Consider the following 25,556-nt stretch of genomic DNA (forward strand, 5'->3'; position numbering starts at 1 on the left):
TCTCAACCTGCTTTTGTTTCCCTCACGTAAATCTCTTTATCGCTCTTCACATCAGCTTGTTCATCATTCTCCAGGGCTCTCGGCGAGTGATGAATGCCGTTGCTTAATTCATTTCCCTGGTCTTGAGTGCTTTTATTCATTCCCTGGCTGCCTGGTTATATCGCAGCGTTTCCAGTGGCCGGAGAAGACAAAGGTGCGTTGGGTGAAGATGACGATAAAGGCGCTGCTGTGAAGACCCAATGCATTGTTGCGGTAATTTTTCTGACGTATTGCTGTTCGTTTACGCCTGTTGATTTTCTTTCATTTATTTTACTCTCTTTGCTTGGTCTTTCTTTACATAAGACTCTCCATTTTGAGGGAGCATTGCAAGAAAGGCGTTTTTGTTCATTTAATGATCGTTTGTTTAGGGTTTTCGTTTATTCATTTGGAAAACAGGTCGCTAGTACCATGCTTACGTCACAAGTTTCCTAGAACAACTGTTTTGTCTTCGTTGTGACCTGAAAATTAATGAATGAGTGATTACTGACTACGAGCCAACTATCCAAAATGAAAAACGATTGAATTGATAGTTTAAATGGAAAGTCGTACATATAAGGGGACGACTTAACTAAGTCCGGTTGTAAGGTATTACAAGAGATGGAAAAAAAAAAATTCGTTCACATGATAAACGATTTTTTTTATAGGGAAATAAGTAGGAAATTTATTAGATTAAATTTCTACCTTAATTTTCATTTTAACAAGTAGAGAAAAAGAGACGAAAGTTCGAGAAGAAGGAATAAGAAAGAAAAGGAGATATATAGCTCTCGAGCTAACGCATAATTTCTCAGGTTCAAAATATTTTTGTGAAGGGGAATCGCTTTGTTTCCAATTTGAAAAGAAACCTAGGTTAATAGCCTTAGCTCGAGAGGAGAAACTGTTTGGAAAACAGACTGCGATTAATGGTAGTTTGAACCTTTATCGTGATTCGAATGGAATTGTTTGAATGTTAAGGTAACTTTTGAAGAACAATGAAAAATCTTGATTACTTTCACAGTAGGCTACTTATCAGATTTGTTTATCAAAACTAAAACATTAATAGTAAGGAGCGTTATAACTCTTTACGATGTACTAGAGGGTGCACCCACGGAGTCAAAGAGACTCGATGGGTCTAGTCAGCATTTGGATAAGTGACCAGGCAACAACATCCACCGCCCTATGGTCTCTCGATAACTGATTTTAAGCAACAGCAGTAACTGACTGAAGATCCCAAGACACCAGAGGCGAAAAGGAGTGTCAGTCAGGTCACAACGAGGCCTGAAAATGAAAAGATAAATGGACACTGGCATTTGAAAAGGTTAGTTTTATTTTATGCTCACTGCCTAAAGAATTTACTGGCGAGTACTTGAGATGAGTAAACGAGAAATCAACAAAATTTCTATTTGTCAATGGACTCCAATACCGCCATTATTGCTCCATCCAGCTGAATAGACAGATATGCAAATCAAATAACTCATATCTTATGCTAAGCGCTTTATTAATTGAATAATTCATCAGGAGTCTACAGTGTATACTACAATACCCATTCATCGGAACGTTCTCAATGGAAGATTAATACTTTTGTGTGTGCTTACTGGATTTTTTCCTATCAATTCGGTATTTATTTTATTTATCATCATCAGTCTTGAATAATTTTTGTTTATTCACCTTGCATGTTGCTGTTTTTTCAGTTAGATATATTAAATGATAGCCTTCATTCTCTAAATAGGCCTACTGATTCTGTTCATTTCTAAAGCATCCATCTGCGTGTGATTCCTCCTCTAACTATTCCTTTGTGTGCGTGCATGTGTGTGTGTATAAAATAAAGTGATAAATAATGGAAAAGGTCGCCAATCAAAAATAATTGTAACTTGGTCAGTTAAACATAGTTATATTCATAAATATAATGAAAGTAACACTGAAGCAATAACATAGGTCTACAACCGATAGAGCATGAGTTTCTCTTCAGTTATATTTACTTCATAGACTCGAAGTCTATTTACCTTCATTTGCGATTTATAGGGTAATGCAAAGTACAGAGCTTTAGTTTCCTACCACGCGTAAGTGACCTTATAACCAAGATTCTCACAGGAATCCTGGACTCTCAAATCTTCTAGGCCTACGTACTTAGGTTCCTCTGTCTTGGGGGCTGAGTTCACTTACTTAAAGGCACCCTGAATACACCTTCATTCTTTTATTATTTTTTAATTTTTTTACTGAATGCTAAATATTTTTCGGAGTTATTTGTTGTCTTTTTTTTAGTAATTTTAAATTTGCATTTAATTCCTATTTTTCCCCTTTTCCCATTTCAAATTTCCCACCCTTTTCATTTCTTGATACATAGATGTCTTATTCTGTAACCACACACAGGCCTATTATGAATAATAATAATAATAATAATAATAATAATAATAATAATAATAATAATAATAATAATAATGCAATTAGATGAAAATTTCATAACTGAAAATTCAGTCACAAAACAAAAAAGAAATATTAAATTTAGAGTTCAAATGTTCAATTGAGAGAACAAAGAACACATTCCTCATACTGGCGGCGCAATAAAGACGAAAATTTTGAAAAATATGCGAAGACATTAAATTTTTAATATCTTTCCTCCCTCTTATTATTTCTTTTTCTTTTTTTGCATATTTTAAGAAATTCGGATGCTAAGGTTGTCCACCATTGTTCGTTCATTCTTGGATAACAATTTGAGAGAGAAAGAGATATCAAAATGTATATTTGAGTTCGAGAGCGAAACCGTAGTGTATTCCTTTGAGAAAGAGAGAGAGAGAGAGAGAGAGAGAGAGAGAGAGAGAGAGAGAGAGAGAGAGAGAGAGTCAAAATGTATATTTGAGTGCGAGAGCGAAACCGTAGTGTATTCCTTTGAGAGAGAGAGAGAGAGAGAGAGAGAGAGAGAGAGAGAGAGAGAGAGAGAGAGTCAAAATGTATATTTGAGTGCGAGAGCGAAACCGTAGTGTATTTCTTAGGACGAGGAGAGAGAGAGAGAAAGTCATAATGTATATTTGAGTGCGAGAGCGAAACCGTAGCGTACTTCTTATAGAGAGAGAGAGAGAGAGAGAGATAACATTGCCATTTCAAGAGTCAAGTAAGAAGGAACTGGAGTGCGTACATAGCACTGTGTCCGAAAGAGAGTAAGACAGGAACGAAAGAAAGAAAGGTCTAGAACAAAGGTCCCCCTAAAGAGATTAAGAGATAAGAGAGAGAATGTTTAATTTCCTCGTCTCCGGCATCTGATTAAGGCGATAAATCCACATTCCGACAGAAAAGAGATTTATGGGTCTCTCACATCATGGTTCTTCTTGGTAGGATCTTTGGTCTTCTCAATAAAATTCTATTATTATTATTATTATTATTATTATTATTATTATTATTATTATTATTATTATTATTATTATTATTACGGTGGATATCAACGACACCTCGTATCTTGCTTGTGATTGGCTGGTGTACTGTATTGTATTTGTAGCTAAATACAAAATTTTCTCTTATTTTGAAAAACTTTATCGTCCACCAACGTTTAGCTTTAATGTTATCAGATGTGAATATTTAAATCCAACTCTCTCACGGGCCACTCATAACACCCCCTCTAACACCCCACAGCTATAAATGGTGCATATTTGGATGGGATACCTTCGAATTTATATTCAGAGGTAAGATTCAGCAACTGGGTAACATAATATGAAAAGGCCTACTGGTTAGATAAGCGAGTCTTCTTCCATGCAAGTTAAAAATACTTCACATGGCACAGCAGAGAACAATAAGCTTGACATATTTTAAAATGCATTTTAAATTTTTCCTTTCCCACAAGTCAAACCGTGAAGATCTATCTATATAGAAATAGATCTGTGTTGGTGAACACTTTTTTTTCTTTTGTACGCAGGCTTTCAAGATGGTTTGGACACGTGGAAGGAATTTGGGACAAGAGGCTGGTGACAAGATCGTCTCTCTCATTTGGAAGTTTTAGAAATGTCAGGAGGAGAGAAGACCTACAGGAGACTGGATATAGGCCTATTGTTTGGAAGAGGAAATTAAAAGGAAGCACAAGACGAGTGCAAGATAGAGGTAAGTGCCACAATACACACACACACACACACACACACACACACACACACACACACACACACACACACACAAACCATAAACTCGACTAACTTCGATAGACCGAGCCCCTCTCGCCCCACTCTTTCTGTTCCCCCCTTGCGAAAAGGAATACAGGGCGTTACTAATCTTAATAGCAGGGAAAAGAGCACTATTAAATTCTTTATCGCACGCGATTTATTGCGCGCTGGGCGTAGCTCCCGGATTTATTGCAACAGGGGCCTCGTTGCAACCGAGGATAAAGTTGTTGGGATGCGTTATTGAGGCAGAAAACAAGAGACAATTGCAGGTAATCGTCTGAGGTTGATGGTCGAGGGTAAACCATTCTCCGTCACCCTTGGCCTTTCGCTGTCGCATCGGGCCAAACATTAAAAAGTCGACGATAAAAATAAAAAAAAAACACGACTCTCTCTCTCTCTCTCTCTCTCTCTCTCTCTCTCTCTCTCTCTCTCTCTCTCTCTCTCTCAAAAGAAATGACAATGAAATAAGCATACGGCGCTACTTTGATTGCCCTAGGCCTAGAGTATGTAAATGTGATGATGCTTTCCGTAAGTAACGCATGAACTGTGAGTCTCAGGCCGAGTGGCATAATTGATGTTCATGGGATTAGAGTTGTGAAGCCCGAGCCGGTGTGTACTCAGGCTCTCTATCAAGTCGCCCTTTGGATGATAAAACGTGTTTATGTCCCGACACGTATTGGTGGGATACGTCTCAGAGAAAAGAGGAAAAATGCTGAGGATGCAAATCTTTTTGAGGACAGATTTGGCTTCTCTCTCTCCTGGAACGTCAGGAGTCTGGGTTTCTTTCGTTTGTTTGTTTCTTTTGTGAGCTGTTCAAGTGACTGGTTTGCTCTTGTACTTTTATAGACGGTTTAGAGGGACAAACTTTGACGTATGACGGTGTTTTTGTAGGAAAACAAATGTGCAGAAAATAAAGTTCAACTGACGATCATTGTGGTGCATCTTTGGTGACGCAAATAAAATTGACTGATATGTTTAATTCGCTACTCGTGTTTTCTTAAACTGTATTACATTCTTAATATATAGACCAAGTATACAGACAGATATTTAAGATTGCTTTCCATTCTAATTACTTTTGACAATATCTTTGGCTGCTATAGCAAAGCTGGTACACAGTAAGGAAAGTGAAAGGGGTATTAGAAAGAAAGAGCCTTCATATCCAGGAAGCATAAGATAGAGTTGAGTGGCACAGTGTGTGTATGCAAGTTTGATGCCCTGTTAATTGGGGAAGTTTTCTGCGTATGAGTTCATCCATGAAGTTCAGCAACGTTGGATCTGGTTGGAGCCTGGATAGGTGACCAACAAGAAATGACAAACACTGTCACTGACCCTTCGAACGCTTATGGGGCAGGGGTGGGACAAGCAACTTCATCCAAAAATCCATGCTAAAAATCGGAAAAGGTACTGAGAGCCCTTATATATATATATATATATATATATATATATATATATATATATATATATATATATATATATATATAATGGTAGCCCTCAGTCTGGTTTTCATGTTACCCACATAAGGCGTATAGCGATTGCTAGAGGGAATTATAAACACACAAATTTTCCTATTTGTTCTTCTAATAAACATTTGTGGCAGGGAGGCCGATTTTGACGGAATTGCTAAGAGCAAAAGGATCGTCTTTCTCTGGGGGAGTTCAGAAATCTTCTTCTTTCTCTCAGCGTATGGGATTTTGCTCTTGGGTCCCTATGAGTCTTTTGGTTTACCGTTGAGGGCTCGAAATGGGATAAGTATATTACCCAGTCATATTTTTGAGGTACTTAGGTGTTAACAGGTGTCTGCGAATTGTTATAGATTATGGAAATATTATTCACATTCCATGAAATCATGTACTTTAGGCTTAAGAGGTTTCTTGATTATAGTTTCGAGTGATTTCGTAGAAATATTCATGAGAAAAGAGTTGAACGGGATATTCATTTGAAGTCCTATAATCCTTTGCATGAGGTGCTAACATACAAATACAAAAGTTATATTATGCACAGGTTTTAATTTGTGATTATTTTGTCATTAAATTATAATGAAATTATATTACCAAAACAAATTGGTAAAAGAGGTACTTTTCAGTTGTTACTGTCAAGGGATTATTGAGAAAACTTTGAAGTATAAGTGCAACACCGCTTCATGCTAATTTTTTTATATTTCATGTTGCATGTAAAAGAATAGATACACACGCATTCATAAGTGTAAATAATTATGTGTGTATGACTTATTTGTGCGACTTTCTCATGCATTCATATGCCAAGCAGATTGTCAGTCATGATCGTTTGAAAAGTGTTGGATAAAATTCATGTCTTCCTCACTCTCCTCTATCCCCTCATCGTCTTTTCACGTTCTCCGTCTCTTGTATACAAAAATCCTCATCAATATCTAACAACTCCCTAAGTAATCTTCCTAGAACGTCAAAATCCCAGACAGGAAATTCCTTGCACTACAAGTCACACACCTCCTCTTAGCTCAAAGCAGACTCTAGGGGAAGATCTTCAAGTATCGCCCAAACGCAGCTACTTCGGTGTTTGGGGAAGATTGCGAGAATAATTTTTCCTAATAGTTGGGGGAGGGGGTGCTATTCGAGTTATGCTCAGCACGAGAATCTAACAACCCTCTAAATAGTATTCCCAAAACATCAGACTCCCAGAAAGGGAATTCCTCCCACCTACAAGTCATACACTTTTAGCGCAAAACATAGGTCTAGGCCTCCAGGGGTAGACTTCGAGCATCGCCCAAAAGCATAAACTTCGGTGTTGGGGGGAAGATTGAAAGATTCATTTGAACCTAATAGCTGCGGGGAGCTATTCAAGTCATGCTCAGCAGGGAAACGGGAAAAACCTCGTTTGGGTAAGGTTATGGATGGTAAGGAAAACCCCCGCGTCGACGAAATCTCTTATTTCCAACGATCTCTTATTTTTTTCCCCTTCTCCTATCCCTCGGCAACTTTCTTGTATAATGTTCTATTGAAACAGACAGAAATCGATTTGTGTCCCCAGGCGAGATGATCCTGGTGGAGGGGAGACAGAAGAAGAAGAAGAAGAAGAAGAAGAAGAAGAAGAAGAAGAAGATGCACGGGAGGGAGTGTTACGGCCACACTGTTCTCCTTCCGGATGCACAAATTCTACAAGGAAAGTTGTTTTTTTTTTTATAGCCATAGTGATATTAAAAATGCCCTCGATGTGAGGTGCCCTATCAAATATCCTTGGCATTAATTCTTGTTGCTATGTCTCCCGAAAACCAGTAAGATACATGATATTCAGAGGCTATTTAGAAATTCATTGAGATGTGCTTTCATAATGATTTTGTTTACTCTTTCTTTCATTCACGATATAAGCTCATGGCAGGCGATAAAGAGAGAGAGAGAGAGAGAGAGAGAGAGAGAGAGAGAGAGAGAGAGAGAGAGAGAGAGAGAGATAAAATTGTCAAAAACTAAATTTTAGAATCAAAATACATTTCGTAGCGATAACGAGAAATACCATTCACAAAAAAAAAAAAAAAGCTATAACGATTTCTGTACACAGCAGGCACACAGTTGCATAGGCATTGTTGCCAAAGAAATTGGGGGAACAGTACTAGCAAAGTGATGAAAATAATGACAATAATAAAAAGAAATGGCAGCAATGAGCAGTAGACAACATAACAGTAAATGCTCAGATTAGCTCAGTCTGTTTCCTCCCACCATACGAAATTAGTGGTGATAATTGTTGCAGTTAGTGACTGTCACCGAACAAATTTGTATGGGGCATTTTCTGTATGAAAAGAAAGGGATATCACCAAGCATGGGGCTGGCAGCCTCATCTAAAAGTACCGGCTGAGAACCGGGAGTTACTATAACTCTCATAGCTAGACAGATAGATAGACAGATATCCTACGTATTAAGGTATCTGAAAAATGCGACTAGCATAAAGTCGGGTACATAAGTATCTAAAATGTCGATAAAGTTTTTGAAGTTAGAATAAGTAAGGGAAATAAACTGCATGTCTGTTGAGTGAAGGCGCCTAGTACTAGAGTTATCGTAAGCAGCGATTTGGGAAGGAATGCGTACAAAGAGAAGTAAAAGCGATCATATTTTAAAACCGCCCTCCTCTCCTCTAGAAATGAACATATAAATCACGACACACACGCATATTAAATACGAATGCAAGTACGCACACGCAAACATGCACATGCACACACAGCCACGCGCGTTCAAATGAAAGTACTGTGCATCGCCCCGAGTTTCCAACCACCCCCGCCCCTCGAAGTAGCGTATGCAGTGCATCTTTAAAACTGTTGTCAGTACTCCAACCCCCTCATTCTCCCTTCCTCCTCCAACCCTCTCTCCCCCCCTTACCCTCCCTTGGTGCTCTTCATCACCATCCTACTCCTTCTCCTCCTCTTGCTCTTCAGAATCCACAAATCCCTCTCTCTTAAATTCAGATCAACAACCACCTCCCCGTTTCCCTCCTCCCTCCCTCTCCCATACCCAAACCCCTTTTCCCCTTTCTTGGTGCAAGTGCTGTAGTACTAGTAGTTCAGGCGATGATGTACTGCACGCGTCCCTGAAGAGGAAGTTGTAAGGAGCGGATGGGAGCTGCATTTATTTACGAGAAGGGAGGCTTCTTCAGTTTGGGAAGAAAAAAGGCGTCTTTCCAGGAACTGCATCAACGTGGAGAGGGCGATGAAAGTCCATTGGACATGACAAAGGGGGTTACAGGGTGTGATGATAAAGCACTGGAGGCACTCTTGATAACCAGCTACTTTCGAGTTGGGGAACTGCTGCAGATAAATTCCACTACGACGAAGGCAATATTATAATTAAAGGTAGATATTATAACATTAGGAGCAGCTGACTTCAGTATGCAGGCAAGAATGTCTCACTTGTATTTTTGATATATGTGGGATTTACACACACACATTTATATATATATATATATATATATATATATATATATATATATATATATATATATATATATATATATAATCATTTTTTCACGTGATATTCAAGAATGCTATAACTCAAAATTAACTGTGATAACGGAGTTTCAGCTCTCAAGTAGATTTAAAAATCTAATTGTGGGCTAAATGTCAATGATCTCAATTAATGTCAATTAAGTGTCAATTATAGCATATTGTCAAAGTATAAATTATGATTTCCCATTTTACGTCTGCCAATCTGTCAAGGATAATTTGCATAGTTTCCCCTTGTATCGTTTTCCTTGTTGCTACGACATTGCTATGATATTCTGGAATTTTGATTGAGATATGTTACTTCGTAAGAAGTATATTATTGCAAAAATGCTTAACTAAGATAGCAATCTAACTTATATATATTTAGTTATGTATAATAATGTCATTATGATTTTCTAAGAAATTTTGCATAATATTTTTGTGCAAGACGTTTCAGGAGGTTTCTCAGTTAAGACGTGTCTTTGAGATCGGATCACACCATAGTGTACAAGTTTTGGTGTGATTGTTTGTTGAGGGTTAGAGCTGAATAAGTTCATAATACCAGGCTATGGTCAGTGAGGTACAGCGTAGTCATATAATATTTTTATCAATCTGAAGATTTTCTGTGCAAAATCTATAGATGTGAAACAAAATCTTGAAACGAATCTGCAGGATCACGTGTCTATTTGTAAACACTTTCGTATATTTCACATAATTAGGATAAAATTCGGACAAATAACATTCATTCATACTACTTTCATGTTCTGAACACAGCCAAAATTACACAGTGTATTCCCCCAAATCGTATAAATTCTTCTTCTTCGTTTTAACGTACTTTTTCCATTTTTATATGGGGTAAGCACGATGCCTTCTTTTGAAGGACTTTGATTTGGCGTTGGGGGTAGGCCGTAACCTCGATCGGCTGCCCTGCCTGACATCGCTTAGACCCCGGTAGCGTAGACAACAAGGATTGAAGGAGTATACAACTTGTTATACTCGACTAAACAAGTTCAAAACAAAACAGGTTACCGGTAATGCATTTGGACTACAAAATAGGCACAAGGCAACAAGATTTTAAGTCCTACATTTCTTGGTTGTCCTTCGCTACTTCTAGACTTCCTTGCGCTTTGTAGGAAATCGTTTGTTAAAGTAATCTCAAAACACGAATTCTTTTTTACCATTTGTTTTGTATGGAACAAACCTGTCATTTTCAGTAGGTAACCTATTTCTTTCTTTGTTTTTTCCGATTTATAGTAAGACCAATTCTTTCAACAATAAATTTTTAGTTGGTAAACGCAACGTTTGAAAAAGCTGGAAACAAATATATTGTGCATTTGCCTAATTAATGCTACTTTACTTCAGAACAGTTATGGTGTCATATCAGGGTTAGGCAAAACAGAATTTTTATGCAATAGATAGATATAACTTGGTTATATCGTTGCTTAATCACTACAAATTAGATTCCAGACTTGTAAGCTTGTCACCCAGTACAGCATTCGTAATATAAATTGTCAATGCATTGTAAGATGTTTACATTTAGGTCTGGAAATATGTACACATATACATATACACATATACACACAAGAGATCAAAATACTTTAGGGTACCATAATTTTTAACTATTTAAAAAACATTTTATAATTTCGCAGCTCAGTTTTAGAAAGTAGGGGAAAAATCCGAAACACTAAAAAATCTATAGATTTCAGATTAATCTGTAGATCTGGCAACATTAAACAGCAACCCAGAGTGAGTGCAGAAAGGGCGATGGTAAGAAATATATGATAATAGTATTAACTGCAGTAGTGATCATTGTTATAGCTATCATTACCTCTTTTCACTCTGGAAATGCCTAATCATTTAATACCGAGCAGCATATAGATAATCTATATGGGATTTAACCTTACTTTACGACTGACCGAAAAATCACAGTTCTTTTTAATGGCAGTAATTTACTTCCCTTACTCGTTACTGCAAGAAACATCCTTTAAATAACTGTGATCTGAAAATGGTTTCTTAGATTCAAAATAAACGCTCCAAGAAGAGGTCCTGCACTATAAGATTCAAAATTTTGGGTAAATAAATTTCAGTATGCTTTGCCTGCCTTTGAAAGAACACCGAACTACATAGTACTAGTATACATATATCAACACCTCCAGATATTACTGATCCTCTGTTTATGGTATTGCCTTAAAACCTGCGATGCTGAGTGAACAGATGGAATGCAATAGACTACACGCATTTTTTTTCTTACCAAACTGAAGGATGTTACCACCATTCTTCCAGGGCTGTTTTCCCCTGTGTCCTTTTCGACCACCCCGGTTACGACCCTCTTAAGCCGACCGACCACCGTGTCATTTATAATTCTCTTCCAGCATAAACAGAGGCACAATTTGGTGTTTGTGGCCAGAGAGACATATCTGATGGAACGATACACTTTTGCATTCGTGACCGACTCTGTTTTTCCATGCTCAATCAATTTTGCTGTGTCATTATTAATATTAAACAGGTAAAATTAACGTCTGAAATTTTATAACGATTGTTTTCCAATTTTAGCTGAATTTAACATAAAATTTCTTTATACGGAAAAATTATATAAATAAATATGGGTAGTGATCGTAGAGTTAAAGCTCAACCACTAGTAAATAAGGTGTGGTGTGTGGTAGGCCATTTTTGTCGTGCATGTGCACGCAATGAAACATGAAGAAGAAACGCGTCAATACAATGTTCATAGTTTTAATAACCCGTTAGGATATGGTCGCTACTAGTAACAAATATAAGGGAGTATGCAAACTTTTTCACGAAACATTAAAATCAAAATAGGTTATTGTTAATTCATATGTACTAACAAAAGAGGAGAATTAATTAAATTACTTGGGTCACATTAACATATCGAACTCAAATCGGTTGTTAGAGTAAACTCAAAGCATGATGTATTTTTTAGTGTTTGTTTTGTATGTAACCAACCTGTAAGTGCTTCAGTAGATAACCTATTTTTTTTATTTATATTTCATCCTATATGTAGTAGCAAAAATTCTGTAGATTTTTAGTGATGTGACAAAGGTTATTAACTTGTAAGCATTAATGTATTGTCCATTTGCCTAATTGATGCTACTTTACTCCCATCAAGTCTTACAAGGTAATTACTAAGCAATCTCGACTCTGTGCCAATACTCCAAATATCAAACTTTACTCCACAGCCAAACATAGACACCAGATGAAATAAAGAAGCTAATTCATTATCTAATTATATCTGAGTCAAAAGGAAATTTTTATAAAACTGAGAGGCAGCTTTCATAAAAAAAATTCCAAACCGTTTAGCCTAAAATATTTTAATTTTTGTGTTTCAGATAGAGCTTTATTTCTCAGCTCAGTCCTTTCTTTGATACAAGATACATTCCCTCCAAAGGTTTGAAGTTTTCAGGTTCCCTGATCTTTATATTTTCTGTGGTGGTGTCTAATCAACATAAGCCTTTCTAAGATGGTATTCTAAACGTGTTTTACGAGCTGAAACAAAAGAAATTTGTAAAATGTTGAATTGAAGTTATTTGGATTGCATTTGTTTGTTTAAGTTATTGAAAACTTTGTTGAACTATAAGCTAGATGTCGGACGCAGATGTCATACACATGAATATTAAATCATTTCTGGATTATGATTGAAAACAGCACCTCAAACTGTCATTCATTTTGGTGCTGTTCGCCGGAAACAGTCGGTTCATGATGCAAAGGCAACTCTTTTGTTTTCACTGACTTTCAATTTCAATGGATATTGCTACAATTTTCTGTTTGACTTTTTATTGTAAGAAAGGAAAATTTTGATGGAAAACGTAAAATACTCTTCAGTCTATGATTTTTCTTTTCAGTCTATGACTCTTCGAGATCTGTCTCACGTCAAATATCGACTTTGATTGTATGTCACGCTCCTATGCAAATGCCTCACCTGAATCAATTTTTGGAACTGAAAGCAGGTGCACACCTGCTGCATCTGGGAAAAGACAAGAAACTGATTCAATCCTGCTTACCAGAACACCTCAAAGGACCCACGAATAGAGGAATGTATTAAAAGAGGGAAGAATTTCTAATGTGGACTGATTCTATCTGTGGAAATTACCTTTGCAGATTAGTAATCATAATAATGACAATAAGAATATTCACTGTGTTGAGGTTAAAATTTTCCTCAAGTAATTTCTGCAATAAAAATTGTCTAGAGAGACTGGCCTGGTAGCGAGGTGTTCCAGCATGAGTTAACCAATCAAAACCATTTTCGTTTTCAATCTGAAGATCTCAATGGCTGAGATTTCGAAGAGCGTGTGTTTTGAAAGCAGATAGTACCAACCCTAGACAGTGGACCCTTTCTTGACCAGTGTGCCTTGAACGCTGAGAGTGTGAGGACTTACACTGAAGTTGGAACCTTTGTTGGGATGGAGAGGTAAGACTATTATATTTTTTGAGGCCTTAATTTTTTGTTATAAAAATCTCACGATCAGGAGCACCATTGGATAAATAATAGATGATTGAGTACGAGGACGTCGTGAGTAACAAAAAGGGGTATGTAGTAACGATAATTAGCAGCCAGAACAGAAGGGCACGTGACTGGCAGCCTTATCCTTTATTGAAGAGAGAATGCGGGGTAGACCCATAAACTATTTTTCGTCAGACGTTAATGCACATTGCATACAACGCTACTGTTGGCCTCTGGTGACAGTCACACCAGCTACATAATCAAAATAAAATATAAATAGTGGTTGACTACCCAATTTGTACAAATGATATTTTGGTGTTTCTATTCCTATGGTTATTATTATTCTAGTTTTTGTATTATTATTATTATTATTATTATTATTATTATTATTATTACTGTTTTTATTATTGTTTTTATTATTATGATTATTATTATTGTTATTATTACTATTGTTGTTGTTATTTTACATTAAAATACATGATAATCTTTTTAAAAATATGAAGATATTAATTGCCGTTACAAAAAGCACTTGAATAAATATGAATAACAATAAAAATGAGTATTTGTCGTATTTCAACGGGCATGAAAAATAAATATTGTCTCTAAACATCTGACTGTCGCTCCCTTAGCAGAGTTACACCATATCCATGCAACCCAAGCATGTGTTTTACTCTCTCTCTCTCTCTCTCTCTCTCTCTCTCTCTCTCTCTCTCTCTCTCTCTCTCTCTCTCTCTCTCTTTCAAATTTAGATACAGGGTCCTGGCATTCCACAGCGGGAGAAATAGGTAATTTGCAATATAGGGTGTATGTCCTCTTATCAAGATCCATACCCCTTCACTTGACACACCTCTGCCCTGAGGTACACTATATCTGTTACCAAAACCACTGGAACAGCATGAGTCGGAAATGTTGAGGGAGTACAGCTTAATACTGTCTTGTAATTAATGATAGTTCATCTACTGTCTCGGGAAAATTAAAGAAATTAGACGTGCGTGCTTTCCTTTTCAGAAATTCGCGGGCCCTATTAGTGTTACCAAAACTGCTTAGCAAAAAGACTCTTAGATCACTTACTTTTCAATGAAACATGATAATATTTACGACAAGATTTTGGAGAATGTAATATTATATAGGTAGTTATAATTCTGAAAAATAAAAACTTTTAATGAGACCTTGGGGAATAAAAAGACAATAGTCTTTTCGTAAAAATTGCCCGGTGATGAGACAATGCAGACGATTTTTTTGCAGGGAAACAGGCCTAAAATAAAGATCTGACGATGAGATGAAATCATTTAATGATTGAAAGACATATTCCTTCGTTGTAATATCTCATCTTTGCTATATTTCAGCCTTACTCTATCTTATCTGGTAAGATTTTAGCTGTAAAATATCTCATATCAAAAGCCTTCAAGTTACGTTTTTCAGAAAGTTGCCAGTCATCATTTTATATTTGATTTCCGGAATAATTTCCTTAATATCCACTAACTAATAGTAATTTTAAACGAGTCATAATTGATTCTATATTAATAGTGTATACTGAACATAGAGGCATTTCACACAGCACTCCTAACATCATAGACCATATCTTAAGTACTTGCAAGATATTCCCAATTGCTGTGTATGCCATTTTTTCCGTATAGCTTTTAAATAATCTAGTTCTGGGTAATTTATGTGCTTAACGATATAATGTAGTACTTATTTATTATCCATTCAATCCAGTTTTACCTAATTTTTTCCAATGTTCTTTTATTTACATTTTAGCCCTGTTTCCCCTTTTGAATGATGTCTGCATATTACCTTACAGAACAACTTTACAAAAATCTCCCAAAATGGTTCATTTCCCGTAAAATCTAACTTTAAGAACTTACTATACATAAATATATAATATAAGTTTGATTTAATGCCTCAAAATTCTCTGTATAATGAATTTTAATGTTTTACTGTGTTTGACTATTTGACATACGTAAACTTCTACTATTCGTCTGACTGTTTGTTTTACCAAACAATAGTAGAAGAATATCTTCGAAATTTCTCATTCTTAACTAAAATACATCATCATTATTGCGTATTCATACAAAATCAAAGAAATTACAGAGTTTTATTCTATATTTATTTTTCATTTTTCATAAGAATAATTCTCTACTCAAATTTTTTTAGACTTAACAATAGTTATATATTTTCAAAAGCCTGAATTGTGGCAGGTGCTATGTAATGTTTTTAATTTCGTCTTATAGAAGTTTTTGCCATAAAAATGAGTAGTCTTTAGAAATACAGAAAATAAAAAAAGTAATTCTATGTCAATTAATTATATTATCGTGGTGAAGTATCTCAGATTTTATGTAAAATCGAAGGTTACATCAGAGCTGTAAACAAATCGAGTTGTCAATTACTATTTGTTATTAGTTTTTTATTTATTTCATAGTTACTTTAACTGTCAGTAGATGGCAATAGCTGCTTTTCAACACAGGCTGCTCACAATAAAAAAATCGAAGACGTAAAATACAAGGAAACTCTTAGCAAGTTTGGATAACTAATATATTCTTTCTTTAAATATTAATATGATATAATAACAAACAAATTTAACATTGTAGGGGTTATGATATTTTCTTTTCATCCTTTATACCCTGTTGTTTTGATGTTTTCTTTTTCTTCTGCTTCTCAGAAATCGACAACAAACGTCATCAAGGAAGTTTTCTTGAAGTTTTCGGAAGAAGTCTAACTTTATTTTTTATGATTACTTGTGCAATATTTATTTTTTATTCAGTCCAAGTCACTATATTCTTCATTTAACGAATTAATGTTATTATTCCAGATGGGGGCGGGGCGCCATCTGTCAGTCACCAACAGTCACGTGGCCAAATATTCCCCATGTCTACCGGTGGCAGGTGCAGCAGCCGGCAATTTATATTTTGCTGGGTAATTGACCAGTCTTCTTCGTTACATGGAATGAAAGTCTCGTCCAGGATTCGAGGGACGTTATGAATTCAATATATGTAGATTAAAGAGGTATGTAAAATCATTATGCTAAAAAACAGTGTCTTCCAGTCTGAGATAGTGTTACCCAGACCAGCCTAAGCTTGTGACTTGTAACCGGCTGTAGAGTACAGTTTTCCCCCCATGATGGTACCGTATCTTATGGTCCGGTAAGTTTCTGGTTGTTTTTATAGCGAAACTGCATGTTGTTTAAGTGCTCTACAGACTTTGTGCATAAAGGTAGTAGTATGCAGAGTAAGGGTGACGAATTACTTTGGGGTGAGGTGTCCAAGAGGGACAAAGGTCCCCCTCCAAGGTTAGGGCACGATGTCCAAGGAGAGGTTCGGTAAAGATAAGTCTGGTTAATTTATATACCCTCAGAAATGCCAACTAGTCAATTAAAATACTACTGCATACTACCCTGTGGTAGCCTTCGCTGTGGCCTGTAGCCTAGGGTCCACAGGCAGTCTGAGGCATGAATATATTCTATTCTTAGGTTAGGCAACCCTCCCGATGCAGATTACTTGAATTATATAAGGCAAGATTATTTTTAATTTGAATGGGACTGAAGATTAAAAATTAGGCCTAGTTGTTTTTGATGGTATATTTGTACTGAGAGTACTAGTTCTCTATATTTATTTTTATTTTACATATACCTAGGTGTAAGTCACCTTAGCATTTATTATTAAAATATACAAAAAACTATTGCAAATTTACTTTTGCCGAGATATTTACCCCTAAATATTGTTAATTTCTTGGATGTTTTGTAAGCTTTTTGTTTTGGCTTTGTCTTAATGCACATGAGTGTGTTTGCCTAGTAGCTTATGTCCAATTGCATAGTGGGAAAGGTTGGTTAGCGTATATTCAGGGTTTTTTTATATCTGGAAATTTGGGCACTTTGTCAAGGCTGAAACCTTATTGGTTCTTTGATTTTAAATTTGCCAGTTTAATGAATTTTGGAATTCAGGCATTTCTCAGGAAAACTGGGATCCGTTCTTATTCATGGCTCCTTTATTGCAGATATATGACTCTTGCTTCTTTGATTTTGCTGTATTGCAAAGTTTCACAAGTTTTTTTTATTGTGCATTTTTAATGTTCACTTTGGTAGCAAATTACTGTAGTAGCTTTACAGGTGCTGAACCCACTTTATAACATACAATTATGGGGAACCACAGTGGGAAACTGGGTTTCTGGGTGGAAAATATGAAACGGGTAAACTACATGGATATATTGTAACATTCCCATGTTACATCTGCAAGTTATAATTCTGATTAAGCTAAGATTTATGTGATGTGTTCCAGGTGACACTATGCACTATGTAAGTAAGGATCAGGCCCTTAGAGTATACATAGTTTTGTAGTCTCCTTCATCCAAAAATCCCAGTTTCTCACTGTGGCCACCCAAATTAAAATGTGACAATTGAATTTTTAACCATGAAATATGATTGTAGTTTCAAGTGAAAAATTTACCTCTAAATTATTATTGATTAATGTAGTTTATGGTAGGCATCGTCTGCTAGCAAGAGTAGGGGAGTCTTTGGGTAGCTGCATTGGAAACCATGGGGTAACTGCAGTCAAATACTGGAGATTTTAAAGCTGTTATAGCCCCAGAAGCTACTGGATATCGGAAACAGTTCCTTTTCTAGATGGCTGTATGGGAAGTTTGTGTTGTCTGATTATCAGTAATTAAGTCAGTTATTTTGTCATTGTAGGCCAGCCTATTTTGCATGGAACACATAATCTTTGGCAAAGGTCAGTGGTTTGGACATAGATGGGGGGGGGGTGTTTACTTGAACTGTACACAACCCCACTAGGGCTGTCAAGGTTATAGCATTATCCTAAACTGTCAGTCGTAACCCATTTTATATGACATGCCCTTCCTAGGCTTAACCTGTCATACAGTAAGGAATTATTCCCTCTCCCCCTCCCACTCTCCCCCCTCCCCCCTTCCTAGGGGTCGCTGTCATGAAACCATGGAAATACTGTAGGTATTAGTCATATGGATATGGCAAAATGTGTTCGTGCCCTTTTATGATGTGAGGTAGGGTCGGGAGTTCATGGAGTCCTGGCCAGGTCAAATCATGGGACCCTAGAATGTATTCCAACTGAAATATGATAAAGATCAGCTTTAAAGGTGGTCATAAATAAAACAAAACATCCAAGTTTGGTTTATTTTTGGTCTGTAACCCTTGGAATTAGCATGAGCCACCCTTCTGCACCTTTATTAAGATTTGCACCAGACTTGCAAGGCTTATTATAACCCTAAGTAGGAATGGGTGATGTTTAGGCAATTGAAAACATTGCAAGCTTTTGGATAGGGAAATATGTGGCCTAGAACCTCTGAATAGGTTGAAAATATTAATTTGAGAGTGTACCAAATGCTTTTCAACATTAATTGCAAGCACAGTACTGTAAAATTTCAAAATGTTTTGTTTAGCCTTTGAACAGACTCTTTAGATGAAGGATCAGATTTTACCATTTATATTCCTATCAGCACAATTATCTGGCTGTGTGATTACTCCCATTTGTGCTATTGCATGGCTGGAGCTATCGTCAAGGCATTTAGCTGTAATTTTGCTGAAATATAATAGTAAATTGATTGTGCTGAATAATTTTGTATTAATGATGATATGTAGAAGTGAGTTGTACAGTACAGTACAGTGTATATAAGATCATGACTTGGATTCAACTTCAAACCAGCCCTTGCCAAGGGCACTTGGCAAAGTAAGTCAAGAGACATTTCTGTACAGTATTTCTGAATGCTGTACAACTGTTGTACTCTACCTTATTTATGTTGAACTTGTAATTTACAGTTCAGATGTAATCAGCCAGATGTGTAAATTTTAGTGTTACCCCTGCAGATGCACAAAGGTTTCTTCGTTATAAGAATATTTTCCCATAGACGTATGCCTCAGCTTTGCTGCCAGATGTACTGGATTCAAAGTATTTATAGTATAGAGCATTTATGGCCTTGCATAACCCATTGGAGAAGACCTATGATACTACAAGCCATTGAAGTCTGTGATTTTGTAGTTTAGATAACTAACCATACAAATATGAAAGGTATTTGAAGGAAGATATTAATGCTCTGATGCTCATTTTGAGTTGTCTTGCTCTTCCAGAGAATTTAGTGTGGATAATGACACTGCTGATGTGTAGAGTATCTTGTAATTTTTTATTTTTTTTATTTTGTAGAGTTTTAATTGAAGATGTAGCTAAGAAGTCTAGAAAGCCCACAAGTCATCTTAGGTTGCAAGCTTGTGAATATCATGTGCACTGTTTATGCTTTCCTTGTTGAAGTATTTGGTTTGATTGTTAAATAGGGACAGTGAAACTTGGACATTATATTCCCATCATATATTCTGACTTTATATTGCTCTCTGTGTTAGAAGTGTTTGTAAACATTTAATTAGAAAATACAAATTTCTGGTTAGAACAGGAGTCACTTATGCAAAAATATGTATTGGAAGTTTTCAAATGTTTTGTGATGACAGTTTTTAAAGAAAAAATTATTAAATTATAGTGTTGATATGATAGTTTCTTATTTTCATTACAGGGCAACCTTGGAAACATGAAATATCTTGTCCAGAAATTGTAGACATCGTAGATATGAAGAAAAGTTGTGCATAGAACAATGCAAGCAAATTCTGTCAGTAGTGCTGTAGCTGCAAAATTTGATTATCATAACTGGCTATTGGTAATGTAAGGTATGTATGAAGTCATTGAAAAATATATCTAGAAAACATATGGCTCACCTAAAAGATCTTTTGGAAATGAAGTAGAAGTTGAATCACTTGGGTGATTACAGTACTTTTTGTCAGTGAGAAGTCCAGTTGAATGGGTAACCCAAGGTGCATATGGGGGGTTAGTGTCATCAGTGCACCTCATGCTGTGTACTGTAGGCATTACTTGAGGTTCTTTGCAGCTTCCCTTCAGCCCCCTTTCATTCCTTTTACTGTACTTCCATTCATATTCTCTTTCTTCCATCTAACTTTCCACCTTCTCGTAACATTTGTTGCAAAGTGCAGCTGTGAGGTTTTTCTTCCTGTTATGGCTTTCAATCCTTTCTACTCTAAAATTCCCTTTCAGCACTGAAGGACCTCATAGGTCCCAGCACTTGGCCTTTGGGCCTAATTCCATATTCTATTCTGTACAAAGGTCAGACCTTAAGAAAAGGTCCCAGTATACCTTCCTTGTGAAAGCAAAGAGGTTTTAGTCGTCAGGGATAACAGGCGATGGATTGTGAACTCAGTGGCTGGCAGCAGAGGATACAAAGAAACGGCCAAAAGTATTGACACAGTGTGATCAAAAACATTAATTGTAGCTTGATTCCATTTTATTGTTACTGTACAAAGCAAATTTTACAATGAACACACAATACCACTAACTGTCCCTTTAAGATTTTTAAATGCATCCTTGTGGTTGAACTGGTAACTCCGAGGCACCTCTATCCATGTAACATCTCCCAACAATAACTTATTTCAGAATTGTTTTACATTTCTAAGGCAGAACACTTATCCCTTCTAATGGTCACTTCACTTGCAGTTATCAGACCTTTTAATAATGGTCTACTTGGTTTGGTTTATAACTCCGTGTTAAGAATAAGTCATTCAAAAGCCTAATGCGATTCTATAAATTGGACTCCGTTGTTTTGTTAGGTTATTTTAAAGAGACTACAGTAATAATAGGGGTCCAGGATAGTGAGGACCTATTATTTTTGTGCCATATTCATGGGAAACTTGAATTCCAAGTCAGTGGCCCCTGTGGGCTTGCTCTATGTGAATAAGGTTCATAATGTGAATAATAATAATAGTAAATAATCTGAGCTGTGAGTGAATGACAAGTGAGTTATTCCTGTAAGCCACTGAGTCATTTACTGCATGATGTGCTGAAATTTATGCTGTCAAGTCAAGGCATCTAGCTTCCTGTTTCTGAACTCCCTTTGTCATTTTTTATTGCTTCTATTATCACTGTAAGGCTGCTTCTGCAATGCTTAAATGTGCGCTGAAAGTTAGGCCAGGGAAATGTACAGTAGTTGGAAGGGAAGCAAAGGTAGCAGTGGAAAATTAGAGGCAGAAAGAGACTGAGGTGTTGTGCATTGAACTGAAGGAAATACTTTGGACAGGATGCTTTGACTGAAATTTATGTTGTTTTACATTACATTACTGTATTTCTTTTTTCATACTCAAACCATTTGTATGACAAAGCAGTATTTTGATAACTGGATTAGCAAAGCATGCCTTCAAAGTGGGCTTTACCTTACGTTTCTTGTCAGTTGGACTAGTGGTGGGTTGTACTGTAGATGGCACTGAAGGTTATATTTCATAGATTTCATAGTGTCTTTTATTGCTAGCCGCTTTGCTTTCTGTATTTTCCTTTTCTTTCCTTTGTTACCAGTATGGTGTCTTGAGTTGGTTTTGCCTGGACTTCACACTGTGGTGGTCCTGAATTCAAGCTCCATTTGTGGTTTGATTGATTTCATTGGCAACACAACTTTGCTGCCCCTGAGTTAGGGAGTGGGTGAACAGTACTGGAGGCCTTGGGTATGCCTGCTGAGTTATCACCAGACTTGCCTTTATTTCTGCTGCTCATGAATTACTGTTAAACCTTAAAGCCTATAGCTGTCCAACAGGTTTAACATTGTATTGTTCTTTCAGGTGAGCCCTATGGGAGTTAGAAACAGAACTGAATGGTCTGGTTTTACTACTGTATAATACTAATACTGTACTAATGATAACAATTGTCACCACATTTTATTATGAGAAAAGTCTAGTATATATATGAGGATCCTGAAGAAAATTAAATCATTATTGCATTAAGAGATTATCTTGTGAAATATATGTAAACTGTATATTTTAGTTTCTTAGAAAATATAAAAGTGTGAAATTTACAATCTGATATTAAATGAGGAATGTATTTCAGGTTCCCCAGTTCATCGTGACAGCGTTTGCATAGAATACATCTGCAGTATGAAGAGCAGATTCATCTGCAATTTTTCCACTGCTGTTCTAATGGACTCTCTCTCCACATGTAGCAAATTTGCTCAAGTGTACAATTCATGCAAGTTACAAACCTTTTATTTCTACTTGTGCCTTGGCTTTCAGGAATGTCAGAGAAGCTGAGTGCTTCAGCAGATGGTGAAACTAACAAAATGGTGTTGAGCAGTGTGTGTGTGTGTGTGCACGTGCGCGCGTATGCATGTGCATGTGTGCTCTCCCCACCTACTACCCCCTCCCACACTAATGTAAGTTCCTTTTTGCCCCTGGTAGTTGCCTCATACCCTTGTCCTCTGCTACTTGTCCATTTGATGTGTTAGAGTGCTTTTCCAACTACATTAGTCCCCACCTCACTTGTTGTATCAAAGGGGGTGGTCAGGTAACTACTTTTCCCAGTTCTATAGAGTCAACAAAAACCAACTCTAGCCCATGGCCGTTGTCTGTTGTTGCAAGGTACTCGGGCATATATGTTTTCATAGTTTCCCTTTGTATTTTCTTGTCTTGATAAGGGATCCTTAATCTCTTATGTTATGCAGTATGTATTCGGTCCTTGAAGACAGGAAGTCAAGTTACAAGTTCATATCCTTTTGCCATACTCAGGTTGTGAGAGATTATTATTGATGTGGCTGCATATGTATGTAAGCAGGAAATGGATTACCAAGTTAGGAAATCACTTGGTTTCATTTGACCTGCCTGCTATTTTCTCATTTGGTATGAAAATCATGACTCGTCTAGTTGGGCCAGGTTTTTCTGGATTTATGAGCCCCAGTTCAAGAGGAGATAATTTTTGTGATCGAGAGGAGGCTAAGGAACCTTCTCCAGCAATCAACAAGTCAGTCTTCTTAATCGATGACTTTACCATCCTAGTCAAAGGTAGGCGAATGGAATGATTAGTTTCCAGAGCTGAAAAAGCCACTTGATCCAAAAAAAAAAAATTCTGCGTAATCTTCTTTCTCTTTTTGGGGTAATGGGAAGCGGTGAGTGCAAATATGGCAGGGGAAATGATACTGTACATGTAATGGAGGGGATCTTCCCTTATCTGACTTCTTCTTAACTCCCCTGTTATCATATTTCTCCCACTGAGAAGCAGACAATCATTCACACTCTTTACATTTCAGAGTTCGAGAGCAATCTTGTCCTCTGTATTTTAAGCACATGGAATGAGGGTTACCCGCTAATGGTGACAAAAACTTTCCACATTTTTTCACATTCCCAGTAACACCCGAACATTTACGGGAGACTGGTTTCGCTGAAGATATCATGATCAGGGGAAAACACAATGCACGCTAGGAGAATTGCCATACACTATGCACATAAGTTGCAAAACACAGAGATCTTCAAAGGAAAAAGTGAGTTGAATATTAGGCAGGGCGTAAAAGGCACATCTGAATGCATCGATGGCTAAGAACAAACTGGGAATTGCTGGTCCTGCGCCCATCTTAAATAGCTATTGCTACTCTCTAAAAGCAAGTTTATTGTATCCGTCTGCACATACACACCTAAGGGTACTCTTGTCACATAATGTTGTGGGTTTGTATGTAGGAAAATATCATTTTTAGCTGATGCAAATGATGATGCAGTTTATGATGTTTGGTCTTGATTGGTAGCAGAGGCAGTACTTAACCACCTGAAAGTGATCATTACAACCCAAGACGTCTGTGTGGGATTCATAAGGGTTGGGTCTTACAAGAAGAACCAGCCAGTTACCTGCTACATCATTATCGGGAAAGTTTTTTACTCAGCTTTTCTCTTTATGGGATTGGGCATAAAAGACAAGCCCTTGCCATCTTTTCTGTCCTGTGCTCTTTCTGCTTGAGCTTGCATCAGGTCAATATCTCTATCGTCGTAACCCATTCCGATGGAAGAAATATGCCTCCAAAATGGCAGAATAATCAAAATTTGGAGGTTTTTTCATGAAAAACTCAATAAAAATGCAGTGTACATCGTTTTCAATACACCCAAAGCATTAAAAGTAAGGTTTTCTTAGGATTCTTGACGATTTTCGATGACTTTTCGATTTACAACGATTTTCGGTTTACGACGCGGTGGACAAACGGAACCCCCGTCATAAACCGGGAACTGCCTGTATTCCATTCCATTCTCACAGGTCTTCATACTTCCATATCTATTGATCCATCTCAATTTTTTTGCAGTCTCTAGACCCCCTGTCACTCAGCACCATTTTCTCGTTTGTAGTAAGATCTTTGCAGTCTTCCAGCCATGAATCGTGCAATGAATGGTAATACCTTTTCAAAGTCCCCCCCCCTTTTTTTTTTTATCTGTACTCATGTTTTTGCTGTATACAATAGTGTAGGCCTTATCTACCCATTGTAGACTTTTGCACTATACAAAACGTTCACATAAGTGAATGAGTTGATCATCAAGGCATAAGGCACATGACACAATCTGGCACTTCCTCCTATGTACCTCATCTCTACTGATGATTTTGACCCCTGTGTTTCTTCTTTTCTTTCCAGTTCTTATCTTTAGTCGGCACCTGATCTGTTCTTTCTTCATGTGTTGTCCCTGATCATATGGATATATCTCAGCAGAGAACCCAGTGCAGTACAGTACTTGAAAAGTCTAATATCTCCAAGACACTTATTTGCACCTATCCTAGTCTCATCCTTCCTCTGTTTCATTACTGTATTGGGTTTACCCTAACCATTCTCATGGAGCAATATTAAGAATGCTGATAACAATAATGACGCTGTTCAGATACTTCAGACTAGGAGAGTAATTTTTTATTCATCCCAGTTATTCAAGTTGGTCTTCATTTTACTTGTTTGGAGTTTTGCTTTTGTATAAGACGATGCATTTTTAACAATATTAAGTTACTGTAAATGCATTTTGTTTGATTAGTGATCCTGTGTCTGTCTCCAGTTTAGCACATGTTCTTTGGAGGATGACTTTTATTTTTTTATGTAGTGTAGTTGTTACTCTCTGGCCATATCATAACTCCCATCAGGCAACCATTTTCTCTCATCTATGCTTAAGGCAGTCATCCTGAAATTACGTGGTCCATTGATACTGGAT

The 25,556-nt window shown here is 36.8% G+C and overlaps 1 long non-coding RNA gene across 1 annotated transcript; it reads left to right on the forward strand.

The window, feature by feature from the left end:
• The first annotated feature begins 1,149 nt into the window (after nucleotides 1–1,149).
• On the forward strand, nucleotides 1,150–23,966 carry LOC136846555 (uncharacterized). The gene is made up of 6 exons (XR_010855445.1): nucleotides 1,150–1,333; nucleotides 3,920–4,101; nucleotides 12,957–13,522; nucleotides 16,365–16,558; nucleotides 20,081–20,231; nucleotides 22,447–23,966. It is a non-coding gene; the product is annotated as an uncharacterized lncRNA (long non-coding RNA).
• Nucleotides 23,967–25,556: the final 1,590 nt, after the last annotated feature.

This window comes from Macrobrachium rosenbergii, chromosome 2 (assembly GCF_040412425.1).
Source record: "Macrobrachium rosenbergii isolate ZJJX-2024 chromosome 2, ASM4041242v1, whole genome shotgun sequence".
Lineage (NCBI taxonomy): Eukaryota > Metazoa > Arthropoda > Malacostraca > Decapoda > Palaemonidae > Macrobrachium > Macrobrachium rosenbergii.